This window comes from Melanaphis sacchari, unplaced genomic scaffold (genome assembly GCF_002803265.2).
Source record: "Melanaphis sacchari strain LSU unplaced genomic scaffold, SCAv2.0 Contig51_pilon_pilon, whole genome shotgun sequence".
Classification (NCBI taxonomy): domain Eukaryota; kingdom Metazoa; phylum Arthropoda; class Insecta; order Hemiptera; family Aphididae; genus Melanaphis; species Melanaphis sacchari.
The window spans coordinates 678,122-695,909 of NW_020271353.1; the positions used below are offsets into that span (position 1 = coordinate 678,122).

A 17,788-nucleotide genomic window follows, 5' to 3' on the forward strand; every position below is an offset into this window, starting at 1 on the left:
GATTTAATCAAAAACTGATTTGGCATAAAATTTCAAAAATTTTAAAAATACGTCAATCATTATTGAGAAAATAATCATTTACCTTTAACTGGATCATCTCCTATCTATCATAAATTCATGAGAACTATGTATATAGCAATATTTCGATTACGAAAAAGGTACATTTGGATAAATGTTTTATTTATTTTTTTGATTCACTTGCTGTATAGGTACTGTTTGTAAACACAATTAATATTATAATGAATTCTGAACGCCATTTTCATTATTGTAATTTGGTGAATAGGGTGCGGCTGTGTGATGCTGCGGTGTTACTTGTATTGTGCGCAAGTCGTTTGGGATGGACCCATCTCATCGGAACTTCGGTCCCTGCCTCTTTTACAAAAGGGGGTGTGCGATGCGTTTGCCAATTCGTTGTTCGCGGACACCATTTTTTTTTTTATGGACATTCTTTCGTTGTATAATAGGTGCAATCAAATAATGACATTTATACATTTATATAATATAAACAATAATGTTATACATGCTTGTAGTATATCTACATGTTTTCCTGAGCATTTTATTAATTATTACTCACAAAATGTCTTCGTAAAGACTTTTCAGTTTCTAGAAATCAAATTTTTTTCAAATTATTCAAAAAAAAAAAAAAAACCGTCATAAATATTATTAAAAAAAAAAAAAAACCCATAAAATTCGTTTATACGGTGCATGCATAATTTTTGATATCCGCGATTTTCCTTTGCGGTAAAAGTAAATGGGTTTTCCTTAAGTAAGAGATTGAATCTTATAGTATAATGTAGTTAACAAAGAGTTATTAACTATTTTATTACTTTTTTTTTTGAATTTAACAACTAATATAATATTTATTGTTACAAAATGTAGATATAACTACCAACTACCAGATTATAATTTAAATTATACATTTCATGGTATATTCACATATTGTAAATTGTTTATACTGAATTGCTTTATATTATACATCACGCCATCAAGTGTATGACGTAGTTACTTACTAAACTATGTTATTATAGGTAATTGCATAAATGGCGATATTAAATAAATTTATTAAGCTTATTTGAAAATTCTGTTTAAACATTTTTTTCTTTAAGTTTTTATATCAAGACTTGAGGCCAACAAATTTAGCGTATATTTAACGTATAATAAGCGTTTAAATTTATAAGGGTAATAATCCATAGTTTGCATCGTATATATTGTCATTATTGTTTTTAAAGTTGAAATAGTTAAGGTAACATCTAAAAACGTATTTTATATTAGGATACCGTTTAAGTTAGCAATAAAATATCGAAATGTCGTGTTTTATGGTACTAATGACATTTACTTTACGTTAGCAAGAACTTACCTATTTCAAATGATGGTTAAAATCTTTATTGATTTGGTTATTTTATATTTATGTGATATTTTAGTTATATCACTATATTTAAATTAAATTGCTTAAATTCACATTTTAAATAATAACCAATCGTTCTTTTCGCGTTTCATTAGTGATTTATAATTATGTGTGCAGTTTATTAGCTTGTATAATTACCATTAACTAGGTACCTATTTTAAAATTACATCCTATCTAATTATGGTCGTTTTAGTGAGCCGTATGCATATAACGAATAATTAATATAATATTGTACACTAGTTTTAACGATTAGCGTTAATATAGGTACATCAGGAAAAACAAACATAATTTGGTACTCACTACACATAAGTAATAATTTAAGTTTAATGGTAGGTAACTCCAAACATTAAAGTGAAGAAAATATTATTGAAGAATATTAGTAGGTAACCTAACCTGTACCATAATGCTTTCTATAATGTACCATCAATTAATATTATAGACATTACGAGCAATAATAAAATTAGTAATAAATTAATCACAAATTTGTTGAAAAACATTTAAACTTAATTATATGGTATGAAAAATATGTACCTAAATGTCATGATACAACTTAAAATATTAAAAGGATGCAGCGCACCTTTTGTTTGTTCTCTTTAAAAGAATTTACGTTCATTAGAATAAATCTCAGATCGTTAGATTGAATGTTGTAGTGAATAATTGATTTACATTTAAAATTGAAATTAAGAGTATTATTTGTGTTTATACAGATATTAAATTTTTTTAACAATTTATAATCACTTTAAAATGATAAATTTTAATATTTTAAATATTCATATATAACTTGCATACAAATTAAACTATTTAAAAAAAAAAAAACTATAAATAGAGATAATTCACTTTAATATAAATCCTAACAATGTGAAATTGGTTATGTTTGATGAAAATCTGATATATGTGAGTGGTTCTTACCGTTTTAGTGAAAAATAAATAGGTACTAAACTCCTTAAATATAAATATCACGAGGTGTTCTTTTATTGCTAAACAATTGTGTTTTGAGAATAATTCTGTCGTAAGTAAATAACGCGTTTTAATAATATTACTGTTGGTATAAATTAACATTTATTATAATTTATAACTATGAAAAAAATTAAATGCTACTTATATAATCACTAAACAGTTAACAACATTTAGGTAACTTAAGTTATAATTTATATTCTTAAATATCGATATAGTATTCTGCTGTTTAATGATAATTTAGATTATGTATTATTGAGTCTAAGAAAGATCATTTTAAGAATGTTATACTCGTTTAGTCGATTAATTATTATACGTATATTGTTTACTCTCATATATTTTGTAAATTTAAATATGATATATCATTTATTTTGATAGTTATTAAAAGAACAAGTGATTCACTAATCTAATATTTATAAATTAAACTGTCTTGAAATTTTTTTCCGACAATATTTTATGTGGATATGTAGGTTTATTCAAAAGAAATTAGTTTTAGAAATGTTTTTGGCAAAAATCATGTAATTAATCCTAAATTGTTATAGAAAAAACGGTTATAATTAGCATCTGCTATATTCATGAATATAATTTACAACGAATAAAACGGGTGGTTTTACGTTGTTTAACTGCTGCAGGTGTGTTTTGATATCGTATATACTAATTATAATGGTTCAGTTCAACGCATATTCTAAGTCCACAGTTGTTGTTAACCCTTTATTCTCAAACAAACTTCAAATATATGGGTTTTACAGAACTTATATTCATTATTGCATTACTGTGTATTATTTAATGTTATACGGTTTCACGGCGAACACGTGCAACAGACATCAAATATAACAGCATAATATCATTAAATTATAACTAAAGAAAACATATTTTTAGTTATCTAGTAAATGTGAATAGTGGATATGCATAATATTATATACAATAATATGAACAATGGATCATAAAATAATGTATTAATATACAAGCACAATAACACATAATATTATCCGAAAACGACCAAATTCACGAGTATGATGTGTTCGCTGTGTTCACTTATATAGCTCTGTACCTATCTATAAAAATATAATATAACATAATAATATTAATAATATAATATTGTAAATATCTTAGTGGCTGGTGTACGAAACTTTTCGATCGGTCACTGCCCCGAAAAATCGTCCAAATAACAAATAAAAACTTTTATTGATACACTTTAATAACGGCGTATAAACACTACGAAAATACAAAGCATTTACGAATAATATAATATCATTTTCTCGTACCCAACACGAACGCGCATTCGAAATAAATCAATCGATTCGTTCAGAAAAAAAAAAATAATATTATACAATGCATTACGGTTTTTATTGCATTTCTAATTTCGATCGATCACCCGCAGCGCTATCATTATTTTACGTACGTATACGATACGTCGTACTACACACTTCAGCGTTCGCCGTCGCCGTCGTCATCGTCAATACGGCCGCCGACTTCACGCCCGGAAGCGGTTTCCTCGTCCGAAATGATGGCGTCCGAGAACGTGACGTCCGGTACTATGATCTCTGGCGGAGCCTCTTTGAACCGCGGGTGACGTTTCTCGAACCGTCGGTATCTCTGCGGTCGGTTGGCGATCACGTCGCGAATGAGCTCGTCCAGCTGCACGTCGTTGCGGCGGCGACGCTCGGCGTAGCCGCGTAACCGGTCTCGCGTCCACGCGGCCAGCTGGTCGTCGGCGGTCAGATAGCCGGCCGCCGTAGTTGGTTCAGAGCGTCGGCCCGCAGGTTGGCCGCCGAGCAGGTCGGCCGGGGCCCGCGCGTGGATGCTGGAACGTGGGCTCGGGCGCCGCGCGCTCGGCCGGCCAGCGCGCGCAGTCCACAGCGCCGGCGGCCCGCTCGTGGTTCCTTCGGTCAGTTCGATGCGTCGCCGGCGCTTGGCCGCGTGGGGCCTGCTCGCGCTGGCGCCGTCGCTTCGTCCCTCGTACAGCACGGCGTCGGCGCCTGTCGCAGGACGACGTCGGCCAGCGCCTTGGCCAGCGGGGCCACTTCGGTCTCGAAGTCCAGCAGGTCGCCGTAGGTCACCTGCGTGTGCGCGTCCAGGCCCGTCTTGCATTTGACGATCGCTTCCGGCGGCTTGGCGAAGTAGCCCGGCGACAGGTCCGTCTGCGCGGCCGCCTGTACGCCCCGGGACACCGTCTGCGGTTCCGACGGGCCGCGCGCGCACTGCACGCTGACGTGGATCCGGCCCGTGTCGCCGGCGGCCAGCTTGTTCTTGCGCCGCAACCGGAGACGGGCCTCGCGGAACTTGCGCTGCATGAAGGGCGACGTGACGGGCGCCGGCGCGGGCGGCCCGGGCCTGGTCGGCCGATGAGCGCACGCGCCCCTGCCGTTCAGACAGCACCCGGGCGGCCGTTGCGGCAGCGGTTTGAACGGCGGGACCGCGGGCGGACACCCGACCTCCATCGGCTTCCAGTTGACCAACAGCATGGCGGAGTATCTGCCGCGTCGTAGAGTATGAGTTAGGTGGTATCATCCGCGTCGTGCAATAATTTCCGGTGTGTATTTATTTTGTGGTGCGCGATGGACGTTCCGAAATAACGTATGTCGTACACAACGTTATCGTCGCCATCGTTACAGTGAACGTAGATCTACCGAAAATACCGAGTATGCTTGCATGGACGTGTGGAATGAACCCACGATTTGGGGGCAGCTTTTCGAATGCGTCCTCGAAACGAGCTTGTACGAAATGCGCCGGTAACGCCTGCAGCAAGCGTCCCCAAAATATCGGTTGATCAGCTATAATAGTTACCCCGCGAGGTACTGAGTACACCACAGGGCTTAGGCTTAAAAATATTTGGTTATTGTTGTTTTGTTTTATTATTTTGGCTTACACCGATCGAGGATTTTATTTCTTAATTTTAAATCGCTGTACGAGATGTGCCGATGTAGGTCGCAGAGAGACAGAGGGAGGGTTTGCAGGGAGTTCAAAAGTCTTCCAAATTTTTTCTTTTTTTTTTTTTTTTTGACTAAGCCTCGAAGAATTAAATCAGGTTTTTTATAGATATACGCACCTGTATCCGTATACATTACACGGAGTGCTTTTCACATTGATATCGTATACACATGTATTGTTTTGCGCGCTGTAAATTATAAACATAAGTTGTATATTTTTACGCGGTTCAGTGTGCGGGACCGGGACGTGAAGCGCACACGATTTGCGGATGTATAATATATAAATATTTCATGTATACATGGCCGACGACGACGGTTTTCAACCAATAGAATTTTAGATATATATATATATATAATACCTATTATTAAAAAAAAAATATATATATACAAAAACTAGATGAAAAAAATAAAATCCATTCACTGTTGTTCGAGTCATGTGTTTTCACAGCAGAACGAAAAAAAGATTATTTTATTTTAATGGTAGAAAGGCCAAGATCCGTCCCGGGTTGTCGCACATTGTAACCTTGAATCATACCGTGAGCGTTTTTTTTTTTATTTTCCACCCGACTCGACATTATTACAGCGGCGACGGCGTCGGTCGACCTACGGGACTTTCGTCGCAGTAATTGTGTATCAAATCCACAAACAAAGAAATCTCTCCTACCAACTCTGTCTCTCTCAAACTATCCTCACTCTCTGTCTTTTCTATCTCTCTCTCTCTCTCTCGCTCTCTCTTTAACATTCTATGTATATATATTATGTACGCGGGTATAGGTACTACAGGTTTACTTCCTCACAATAGAGCTGTTTTCCGTGATTTTTCAAATTCGACATAATATACATAATATTTTATGATAGATACGAAGGATATTATGTATACGCACTTTATTGAATAAACTCTACGTCATTCTCATTTTTCTCAATCTTTCCATATCTCGCTCTATATCTCCGTTGTAAAAAAACTAGTAGTTCATACTGTATGTCAGACTATTTTGGTCGAGTATTGTAAGTACCTACTAAATTAAAAACGGAATAGAATGGTTTAACTAAACTGAATTACAGTCCTGAACTGCAACTCGACAAAATCGGTTTGTTCATACACGATTGGTTACTAAAATACTCGCACAATCTAAACTATATATAGGCTTAACGCACGCCAATACGTTATACTCGCTACTCATGTTCGTGACCGATGCGGCTCCGGCTCTTATACAAAGTTGTATTATGATATATTTTCATACACTATACTGCACCGTAAATAATATTATAATGCGCACCATTATAATACTCCATCGCTGTACACACCGCATACCATTAACTGTATCGAGTACTTACCTATATAAATTATCGCAGTATATGCTCAATGATAATATTATATATATATATATATATATATATATATATACCTATATACATATATAACGCTATATATTCGGTCTCGCGTGAAAATTGTTTCCACCACGGTTGATTATACTCGCGTATAATACTAATACCTGTATATATCTGGTCTTCGACCTCCTCGTCCTTTTCATCCTTCTACTCGTCCTGTACACGTGTACGTTTCGTGTGCGCCGTGGATGATTGTGTTTTTCGAGCAGGAAACGATCGAAATGAGACGACGAAAATAAACTAAAATACTACCTATAGCTAGTACACTTATACTCAAATATATAATAGTTATACGTAAAATACCGCTGCAGCAGAGCACGGCGATATGAAAAAAAAAACTCCAAAACACTGTTACTATATTTTTTTGAAATGAAATTCTGACGAGCTGCAGCGCGACATATTTCCTCGGTACACGCGACAACAGAAATTACAACACATTATAAATATATTAGCTTACATTTACGCGTATTTGTTCAGGGCACATTCGAAAACTTAGATACTATACTACTTGTAAGACGTCTCAATTACGACTTACGATCACGGCCTCCGTGGTGATAGTCATGACTCGCGAAAAACGAAAACTGAGCGATGTTTTATGGATTTTATTGGTAAAAATCAGCAAGTTAACGAAAATAGTTTATTTGAGTTTGTTAAGTTTAGTAAACGTTACTAACGCCAAATTTACGTTAAATAGTTCCAAGTTAGTGTTATTGTGAGTTTAAAACATGTATCGATTATCAAACTAAAAGGATAAATAATTATATACGACACTTATTTTTCAAACTACTTATGAGTATGAGTGTGTAAAATATTAATACATAAAAATGTTTATAACTCGTTTAAAAAAACAAGCTTAAGAATATAATTGTCATAAAATGTTTTTATACTTTTAATTTTTATAATTAATTTAGGAACTGATAAATTCACTATTTCACTTAATATTACATTTTAAGAAATATGAAATTTCATAAGTAACATGAAATTTGAATTCTAGTGTGTTATGCAAAGTCTGTACAGTCAACACATGTGCATTTGATTTCTTATTAATATAATTAACAACAATATCCGAAAATTCTATGTGGAGAAAAATATTAACTTAGTTCAATTTAGTTAATTATTATCGGCACCTATAGGTCACATTTAGAGTGATCACAGTGCAACTTTCCAATTTTTTAAACAATAATTAAATGTATTTTGTTAAAAATGCATTCTTCTATATTTTTTCTTATTGCACACTTACTGTATACCTATAGTGCTTAGTGGTTTAAACAACCGCTGCACGTTAGAATTGATTAATTAATTTTACCTACAGTTATACATACATAGAAATTATAACTTGACGTATATCTATTTATCGTATTAACTGGAAAAAACCGAGTTTACAACAATGAACTAGTTAATGTTCACTTATAACGCTTAAAGGTTTAGAAAAAAAAAACAGATTTCGACCAGAAACGTTGCCGGCAGCACCTCGCGTCGAGTAGTACATAGACATCAGCGTTTTTTTCTCCGCTGCCGGGGCGTGTCAGATTTCATTGCGTTACGGGGAGAACAATAATGTAATATTATTGTCGTGCGGTCATTTCCATCGCATTTTCACGCTGGTCATAATTCACCGGACCGCGGTAACCACCGTCGGGCGTTTCGAAAGCACCTTATAAATCAACCGCTACATATAATAATATAATACGCGACACTTGTAGAATACGACTTCCCCTCCGCCGGTCACACAAATACAATATATTGCCGATGCCCGATAGGACCTAATAACGATGGGACCGGACCGGAAGGAAACCCGCTGCTGTCGCTGCGATCAAGACGACGATGACCGCTGCGCGTTCATAACACGATAAACGATCGCGAAACACAATATAATATAGTATAATATATATGTATAATGTATATAATGATATAATCGGTCGGTACTTAGAATAGTACTTTGGTATACCCAAGTATAATATACATTTTAACATTATAAGTGCGGCGCGTACAATATTCGTAACAACAATACTATTATAATTATGTCGTATTGACTGTATATAAGCGTATATTCCGTCGTTATACATCATTAAATAGGAACGACAAGAAAGATTGCCGTGAAACGCGATACTTTTTCATTATTACACACAGTACAACTTATTACCATGTAATAATATGTACACGATATAATATGTGTTAAATAAGATAGCATCGTTATCCTTCCAAACCAACTTGTGACCTTGTAGTCGAATGGTGTCACAAATGGGAAATTAATTTTAATATATACACATAAATGTCACTCGATGGGGTTTTAAATATAATTCACAATCCAATAAAATTTATTGACGTACAATATTAAATACAATTCAATTAGTTTCGTATTGTCTGTGAAAGATCTTGGCATAATTTTGCCACATGACCTGATTTTTTGTAATCATTTAGAATACACTGTCAGTAAATGTTCCAAATTATTAGGATTTACTAAACACCACTCTTCTGAATTAATTGGCCATATATATTTTAATGTTCTTATAACGGCTCTATAGCTTTGGAGTATGCTTCCATCGTTTGAAACCTTAACTCTAATTCGGAATGCAAGTCAAATGAATGAATTTAAAAACACTTCCTAAAATTAGTAGCTTTTAAACCAACTCTCCCTATGGCTCCCCATAATTATGACTCAATTCGTACGCTACTGAACTTGCTCACCTAGGTCACTCTTCGTGAAACAGAGGTTGAATTTTTTTGACTTTGTTACAACCTTTTCAACAGCTAAATTAACTTATTAGATTGTATCCAGCTATTAAAGTTTCTTTTCATTATCATCATCCTTCGTTTTTCTTCGTCTCATTTCATAATTCTAATATAAAAAAAACTTATTCTTATCTTGATGATCTATAAGCCTATGAATTATCCTGACAGCCATTTCTTCTCTGTTTCATCAAATATGATAATTGATAACTAAACTTTACTTAAAGTTCTGATACTCTATATTGTTTTCTATAGTCTCACTATTTATTCGAGTATTGCTTATTATCACTATATTTATTATTATAAATTATTATTTTTATTTTATTTTTATTTTTCATACACCTAATATATGTACATTAATTTTTTATAGTTTCATATCTATTTTATTTTGTTTAGTAACCTGCAGTTAAATTTAATTTAAGTATATTATCTGTTATTAAAAATTGAACTTTTGTCCATTTTATAGAAACGAATTATTACATTATTATTTACATTAGCTATACACTATAGTAGCCGTGCAGTGTAATCCATTTAACTGACTATACTACCTATGTGTAAATCATTGGCGTAACTAGATCAGGACGATTAACTTGGCACCCCAAATTCAAAATTTTTAACCCAAACTTTTCCAAAAAAAAAAAAGCTTAATAAGTAACAATTTATTACCGAAAGTTGAAATTTGTAATCTGAATCATGGCATTAAAATAATTGTTTTTATTTTTCGGGGTACCCAGGCTGTGAACAAATCTAATTAAGTGGTGCCTATATTTTTGGAAGCGTATAAATGGCGGAGAGTTCATAGAACCGCAGAAACTTTGTCTTTACTTATACCTTATAAGTAATAACATAATGATTTAAAATTAATATTTATGTACTACATTTAAATATAAATAATGTAAGAAATACAAATATGCAATTTATCAAAACACAGTTTTTTCATAACTATTTTAACATAAATTTTCATTATTGTAAATTTGTTTAAAATTATTTGTAATATCTTTCTCTATACCTATTAAATATTCATAAATCGGTGAATTGTTGCTATAACATACTTATTTTCGTAGCCAATCTATATATAGCTGGAAAAAATGATATTATGCTATTGGTATATTTTATTGCTTTAATTACAATATACAGAAATATTGATAATATTTAAAACAAAACAATTAAAATACAAGTGAAAAAACCACTCTTTACCACTCTTGAATTTTTAATGAACCGAGCAAAAAATCGAAGTATAATCGTCCATAACACCGAACAGTTTTTAATTGCAATAAAGTTTATCGTGGTTAACTTTAAAGTAATCCAGATGAGCGGTAGTGTATAATGTAATATAATATATCGTCATATTTATTTATTTACCCTTTGCCATTATATTCCGTTATGTCAATATTTGTATACACTTAACCAGAAAATGGGAATTGCATTACTCGGCATTATAGTATTATATTATGTTGTTATCACGCATTATAATACAATGTCGAAAAACCTTTTTAACCAATCAATATTTTCACATACCCGCGCACACACACATCTCAGTTGCGGTGTACACACGTGACGCGCATGTCCATGTGTTCGCAAGACTAATAGAAATTCGAACCGACTTAATTTTGGTATTAAACATCGTGTAAACTGTGGACTGTTGAAATGTGTACATAGTAATGGTATAATTTATACATATAACTGTTATGACCGCTCCGCATTTAATATTATAATAATATGATTTTATTATTTTGAAGGTAAACACACATTATATCGGAGATTCTAAGCGAAATGATTAACGATTATAATATGTGCGTGTCTAGCATTACATTCGGGAGCTGTAAATACCTCGATTTTAAAGTTTAAATTGCGGTTTTAGGTAGAAAATCGGATCTGGTTGGATGGTCAAAATTGATATTCCCGATACTTTTTATAGGTCTTTGAAATTAGTTTTTTTTTACTAAATTAAGTAGGTACTCGTTTTTATTACAATATATGCAATGTTTTTGTTAAAAATTACTGTAAACTATCATATTACTGATAGAAAATTAATAATTACTATTACAGCAATAACTATAGTATTAATAAATCATAAAATACCTATAACCTTAGAAGTTAGAAGTAGAGATACACCTTGGAATCGTTTTTCGTAATGACAAATCATTACAATTAATACATTTGTGGCAGTGGACTACTTCTCATTTACACGGTATACTCGAAAGTCGAAATTTATTATGTACATCTGAGTGACTTCAAACTTTTTTTTTAAATTTATTTTGAAGTCATTTAAAAACAGTATTTTTTATCATTATTATTTTATAAGCTTTTTACTCTACTGAATGACAGTAAACCTTTTTACATTACAAAACAGAATATTTTTGTGAGAACTTTTTTCAATGTATTTAAATTAAATGTCAAACTTATAATTATTTAATGATTATTATAAGTACTTATAAGTGTATATTTATAGGTACATATTTAAAATTGAGAGTTAAAATGAGTTATATCGAGACTAACAATAACGGAGAGATCAGTGGTACCCTGAAAAATATTCCACTCTAATTTTAGACTAATATTAATTAGTCGTTTGAAATTCTCAGATAAAATATTTTCTGATTCAAAATATTAAAAATTAACATTTAATTGAAAAAAATTAATACTTAAAATTGATGCTGGTAAAATAGTTTTATAAAAATATTTTTATTTTTTTTTTTTGTTATGAACTCAAATTATAAAGTTGTAAGAATATTTCCAAAACAGTTACATTTTTAATATAAGCAAATGAACCTTTAAAAGAATCACTTTGCTGTATATTATTATAATTACACGTGTATGGTAATGTATGGAAAATCAGAAACACCGTGTAACGAAAAAAAAATTACATTATTACGATAACGTATAATATTATGTTGCGAATCACTTATTGGGGGAAAAAATTACTGTAAGCACATGGAAAATATAGATATGCAAGAATCTGTTGTCGGCTTTTTTGTGTAGCAGAGTGTTATGTCTAAAATATATGAGATGCTGTTATAAATTTAAAATACATTGTAGTCAATATTTTTTATTTTTTTTTGCACACGAGTTTGAAGAAGCCTACTTACTATTTTATTTTTATGTAATTTTATAAATTGTTCCATAGGAAATAATAAAAACGATTTATTACCGACAAAGAACAAGAAAAATGTACCCGTTACGCTAGTTAAAGTGGAGAAAAAAGAAACATGAACTAAATAAATGATCAAGGCCGTATTTACGGGAGGTTTTTGACCCATTGAAAATTATTATTATTATTGTTGTATTTTTATTATATCGAGCCATATCGCGTTAATTTATCGTCGCAACAAACATTTTCGTCGGCCATGCACAAAAACAATACATAGCCAACGGTCATAAATTTTGCAAAAAAATAAAAATAAAATAAAATGTCTCGATTAAGAATATATTATAATATTATAGCCATGTGCAAGTACGTTATAGCAGTATCTTGTGTACAGTTTTCTTCTTTTTCTTTTATAAAACAATATAATAAGCACGCATGTATAATTTACAAAAGCAACGAAGCATAGTAGGTATTACCATCCGCATTCAGTTACTTGGATTAGCATATAAATATAATTTGTTCATTACCCGAAATAAAATAAAATTGTTCATAAAATAATTTCAGTTTGTGTAGGTGTAATAGGTGTATATTAGGAATAGTGGGATACGCTAAATAAGAATGGCATCATGCATTCATGCCTATGCGTAATATTGTGGTTATTATTTTTACTATATATAGGTAGTGTTAAATACTCATATACAGAGTAATTTAGGTACCCGACTAGATTTTTTTTTTTCAATAATACAACATTTAAAACCTAAATTTTGGAATTTTCAATTTTATGCTAAGACCAAAATATGTTGAGTTAAATATGTTCAGTAATTGTACTGTTTAAATGTGTCCTGTGGGTGAGATACAAGCTTTTGTTTTTTTCAACTGTAAATTATTTAGTTGATACATTTTCTGAAAACTTTAACATACCTATAAGAATCAAAATTTGAACGAGTAATACTTAGATCATTTAACATTGTGTAATAAAGAAAATAACTTCATGATAAAATTAGTATACATGAGGAAATGGACGCCATGGCGATAATTTGAAAATATCAGTAATTAATATTAATTTATCAACATTTCTTAATTAGTAAAAATGATTCAAATCTAATAAATATTATGTTTTTTTTAAATATTTTTATATATTTATACATATCGCTTTTATCCGTTTTTTATCCTTATAGTTTTTATTGCTATATTTTAGTAGTTTTAATATATACTATTAGTACGGCTGCATGAATGATTAATATTTGGTATGTTTTTAAAGGGAAATAAATTCTGAACCTTAAAATAATAGTTAATAATAAATAAACCAGAAACACTTTTATTTATATAATTATTAAAAAAAAAATTAGCTGCATATTTTAAAATATTTACTTATTTATTGTAATTTTAATTGCATATTAACATGCATACTTTAAACATTATTGATGCAATAATTTCTGATTTGTAAATAGTTATAACTTATTAGGTGAGAACTCTGGTAACAAAACTGTATAGTACCTACTATATCTGATAACTGCGATAAGTAATAAATACTTAACTGTGTAAACATAATATCGCATTGCAGGTATATATGGTATGAAATATCAATTGTTAGGTATATGTTCTTGGTGAAGAAACACCTAAAAAAGTTATCCAACAAGCAGTAACAGGTTAGTTAACAACTTATAAAATCTTTGTTCCAAGAATGAGTATAATATCATTATGACAATGTATAATATAGAAATATAATTATATTATAATATTATTATTATTCCATAATATATGGAGTTATAGACGTATTATCACGTATTCAACACTCGGACTAATTATACTTACATACAAGTATATCGATTCCTGAATAATAATTTACCGTGTTTAAACTCAAACCTTCGCGATTTCGATCACAGTAAATAGTATTACGCTCTATCCATCGTCTCCACATTATATATTTATAATAAATTTAGTTTAATAATATTATATATACAATTTCAACGATACCAAATAATTATTAATTTCATTATGATAGGTATATATAGTACCAGAGATATTGGACTTGTTGGATAAACAAAATTTGTATTAAATCATGCGCCTAATTATTAATCATATTCATCGATTTTAATTTTTACCTAAACTGAGGTATTCAAAAAAAAAGCAAAACTCGTCTCTTAAAGTAGGTTTTGTATGATCGTTCTCACTTTAAACATTCTAACCCCTAGATTCAAAGCTTATCGACTTAGGAAATTTCTAGCAATCGTTTAAGACGCAGATGGCAGACACATGCATTAAGATTAATTAAAAATATATATATATATATACATGAAGTGTTCCCAATGGCTTCTTTCGTTAAACTGTTCGATGTACTAGCTATTTCATTCAACTCGTATATTCGTATTTCACTTACACTTTGCAGGTACATATAGATAATGTGTATAAAATTTAGAAGAAAAATAATTAAATCGTCTAATCGTTTTAAAATGGCTACATGAAAACAATTAAGTAGGTACATCTATATTAAAATGTAATACGATGTATTGCAATATAATATATGTTATCTAATAATAATTTAATTTGAAAGATTACTTTAGGTCACGCATTGGTTAAAATAAGATATCAAGTTAATAAGAAGTTTATATATTAATGAGATTTTTTAGAAAACGCTTCATTTTACCACGATTCAAGTTATTATTATTCGAAGTCTAATTATACAACAATATTTAAGTACCCAGTTTAAGTACATTATAACGTTAATTCAAGGTGTTATAGTTGCGTTCCTTTTTTTATGAAAAAAACATTTGAAATTTTGTATGACGGAATTCAATGTAAACGATATTTTAACTTATTGCAAGCCTATTTCGCTGTCGTTTTCATATTTAATTTTAGGATAAGTTAATTTTTCCATAAATTCTTGATTGTCAATATGCGAGTGCGAATGTCGTGCTGACGACAGAAAAAATATCTGTTTGAACGAGTGAAGAGACCGTCAGGAGCCCATTACCTCCTTTTTGGCCTCTCGTACGATTCGTGTATATACGCTAACCCTCAGATAATATATATAAATCAATTGTTTTCCATAATATTGTTTTTTTCTGTCGGAAACGACGTGAACTACGTACAATAAATAATAATATCATGAACACTGCAACGTTTATGTACACAGGGATGCCGTTAAGAATAATGTGTCACTCTGTACATACACATTTATTATTCTTTTAATGCCTACATAATTATTTTTTTTTATTTTTACAGCGTTACGTATATCGTACACATATACACACGCACACACACGCACACCATAATAATAATAATAATAATAAGTGTGTACACTGTACACACACGTCCATCGAAATAACGTATATATATAAAAAAAAAAGGTACAGTTACGGGTGGTTAGTGTTGACAGGTGGTGTACAGTGCATATGTAGGCAATACTGCAGGGTTTCTCAAAATATGACGGACAAGCCGTTGTGAAGCTCTTGTCGTACCGCACCGCACACACACCTGCCGGTGAACGAAGGTGTTTTTTTTTTTTTTTTTTTGAATTTTTTTTCTGTTCGCTTTGTTTATTGGTAAACGCCATTGGCCACCTGAGACCCGTCTGTCGGTATAATTTTCGAGTTTGCAAGGTACCAGCACCCATAAGCCCGCTGCTACTCAGTTGCAGTAGTCATTACAAAAACTGCAGTCCCGCAGACAAAAAAAAATTAAAAAATTAAAAAATAATAATGCAATAACACCAGATAGTAACCGTTTTTTTCTTTTCATTTCATTTTTAGTTCGCGATACGCACACACTCACTAATGCGTGAATAATAAACATGACGTCGTACATAATGATATCCGTCTGCAGTGTACCTACCTATACGTGTTTGACGACGACATCACTTCCTGTTGAAGTTTGTTTGCTGTCAATAAGCTGTGCTTTGGGAATTCGGACCTACTTCCGGTCTACCGCCAAATATACATTATCTTATCGGTACGTTTTATTATTATTTGTATCAGTATTATAATATTTACTATTAAGTATATGATGATCATAAGTAATGAAAATAATGCTTGTACCTAAACGTTATTGTATATCACAGCGGTAGGTACGTTTTATTTATTTGCTAACGGTTGAATTTAGTACGAATAAATAAATGCATTATTTGCACTCTAAAACCACTTTTCGCTACATGTATATTATTTTAAGTGTAATTTTTTATATACCAATTATAATATTATATTATATCATAAGCATTTTTATATGCAATATTTGAATGTGTACCAACATATGTAATATGTAAGTCCATCTTAATAAGTAATAATATTATTTATCATAATATATACTATAGATATACTATAGTAGTTGAAACGAAAATATTTTCTGGTGGTAATTATATTATTTGTTGTACTGACTACTGATTGTTCTATGATAAATAATAATCAGATAATAATTCTGTCAAATTATGAAAAAAAATGTAATCATTTTACGCCAAAATGATTTCTCATGCATGAAGAAAATTAGAGTATTAGAGAGCATGCAACTGAGTATCAACTTTTTATATTTCTATAATATTTAATTATATTATTTATAAAAAAATCGTATAATGCAGATAAAATATTACACAAACGAAACATTTAATATTTTTTACACACACCTATATTTTATAAATAAGTGGTTATAAGTAATAAAATAAGTGTAAGAAGTGGAGATAGATACTAAAATCATCATTTTGTTGTAGAATTCAAAATATTATTAGACATTTGATTTTAAAGTCGATGAAAAATATTGAATTGTAAGATATTGTACTTTGCAATAGAAAATGATAGAAGAAAATGTAAAAAAGAAGGCTGAAATCTATATGAATAAAAAAAATAAAAAATATCAAACTTATCCCCATCATTTTGACTTGTGACCACTGCTGTAATAGTAAATGTATTTTAAAATCATAGATATTAACCGAGTTAAATTGATTTTTTTACCAGTATTAAATTATTAAGGATAAGTTATTTCAAGTTTGAATTTGAATTGGTGATGGTACGTCGATTCTGCATTATAATTATTTATAACACGTGTTTCTAAATGATGTAAATGTACCTACTACATTATATTTTATAATTACATCTAAAAAAAACATGTATCAGCCACACATGGGTGTAAAACGTTTGTACCCGCAGGGGAAAACACTGTTTCAAGCAAATGTATTTAATTTTGTTTTATACTGAGTTGTATAGTATAGTATCATACAAATAACGCATTATATTTTGCATTTGAAATTATTGCTTTTTGATAGTGTCTATATAATGTCTATTACGTGTTCATTGCGACTATTTTTCA

The 17,788-nt window shown here is 31.2% G+C and overlaps 1 long non-coding RNA gene across 1 annotated transcript in view; it reads left to right on the top strand.

Moving 5' to 3' along the window:
* Positions 1-17,788, top strand: part of LOC112599498 — an 84,602-nt gene that overhangs the window by 24,722 nt on the left and 42,092 nt on the right. Inside the window, exon 2 of the long non-coding RNA XR_003114943.1 lies at positions 16,246-16,444. This is a non-coding gene — a long non-coding RNA (uncharacterized LOC112599498). The remainder of the gene's footprint in view (positions 1-16,245; positions 16,445-17,788) is intronic.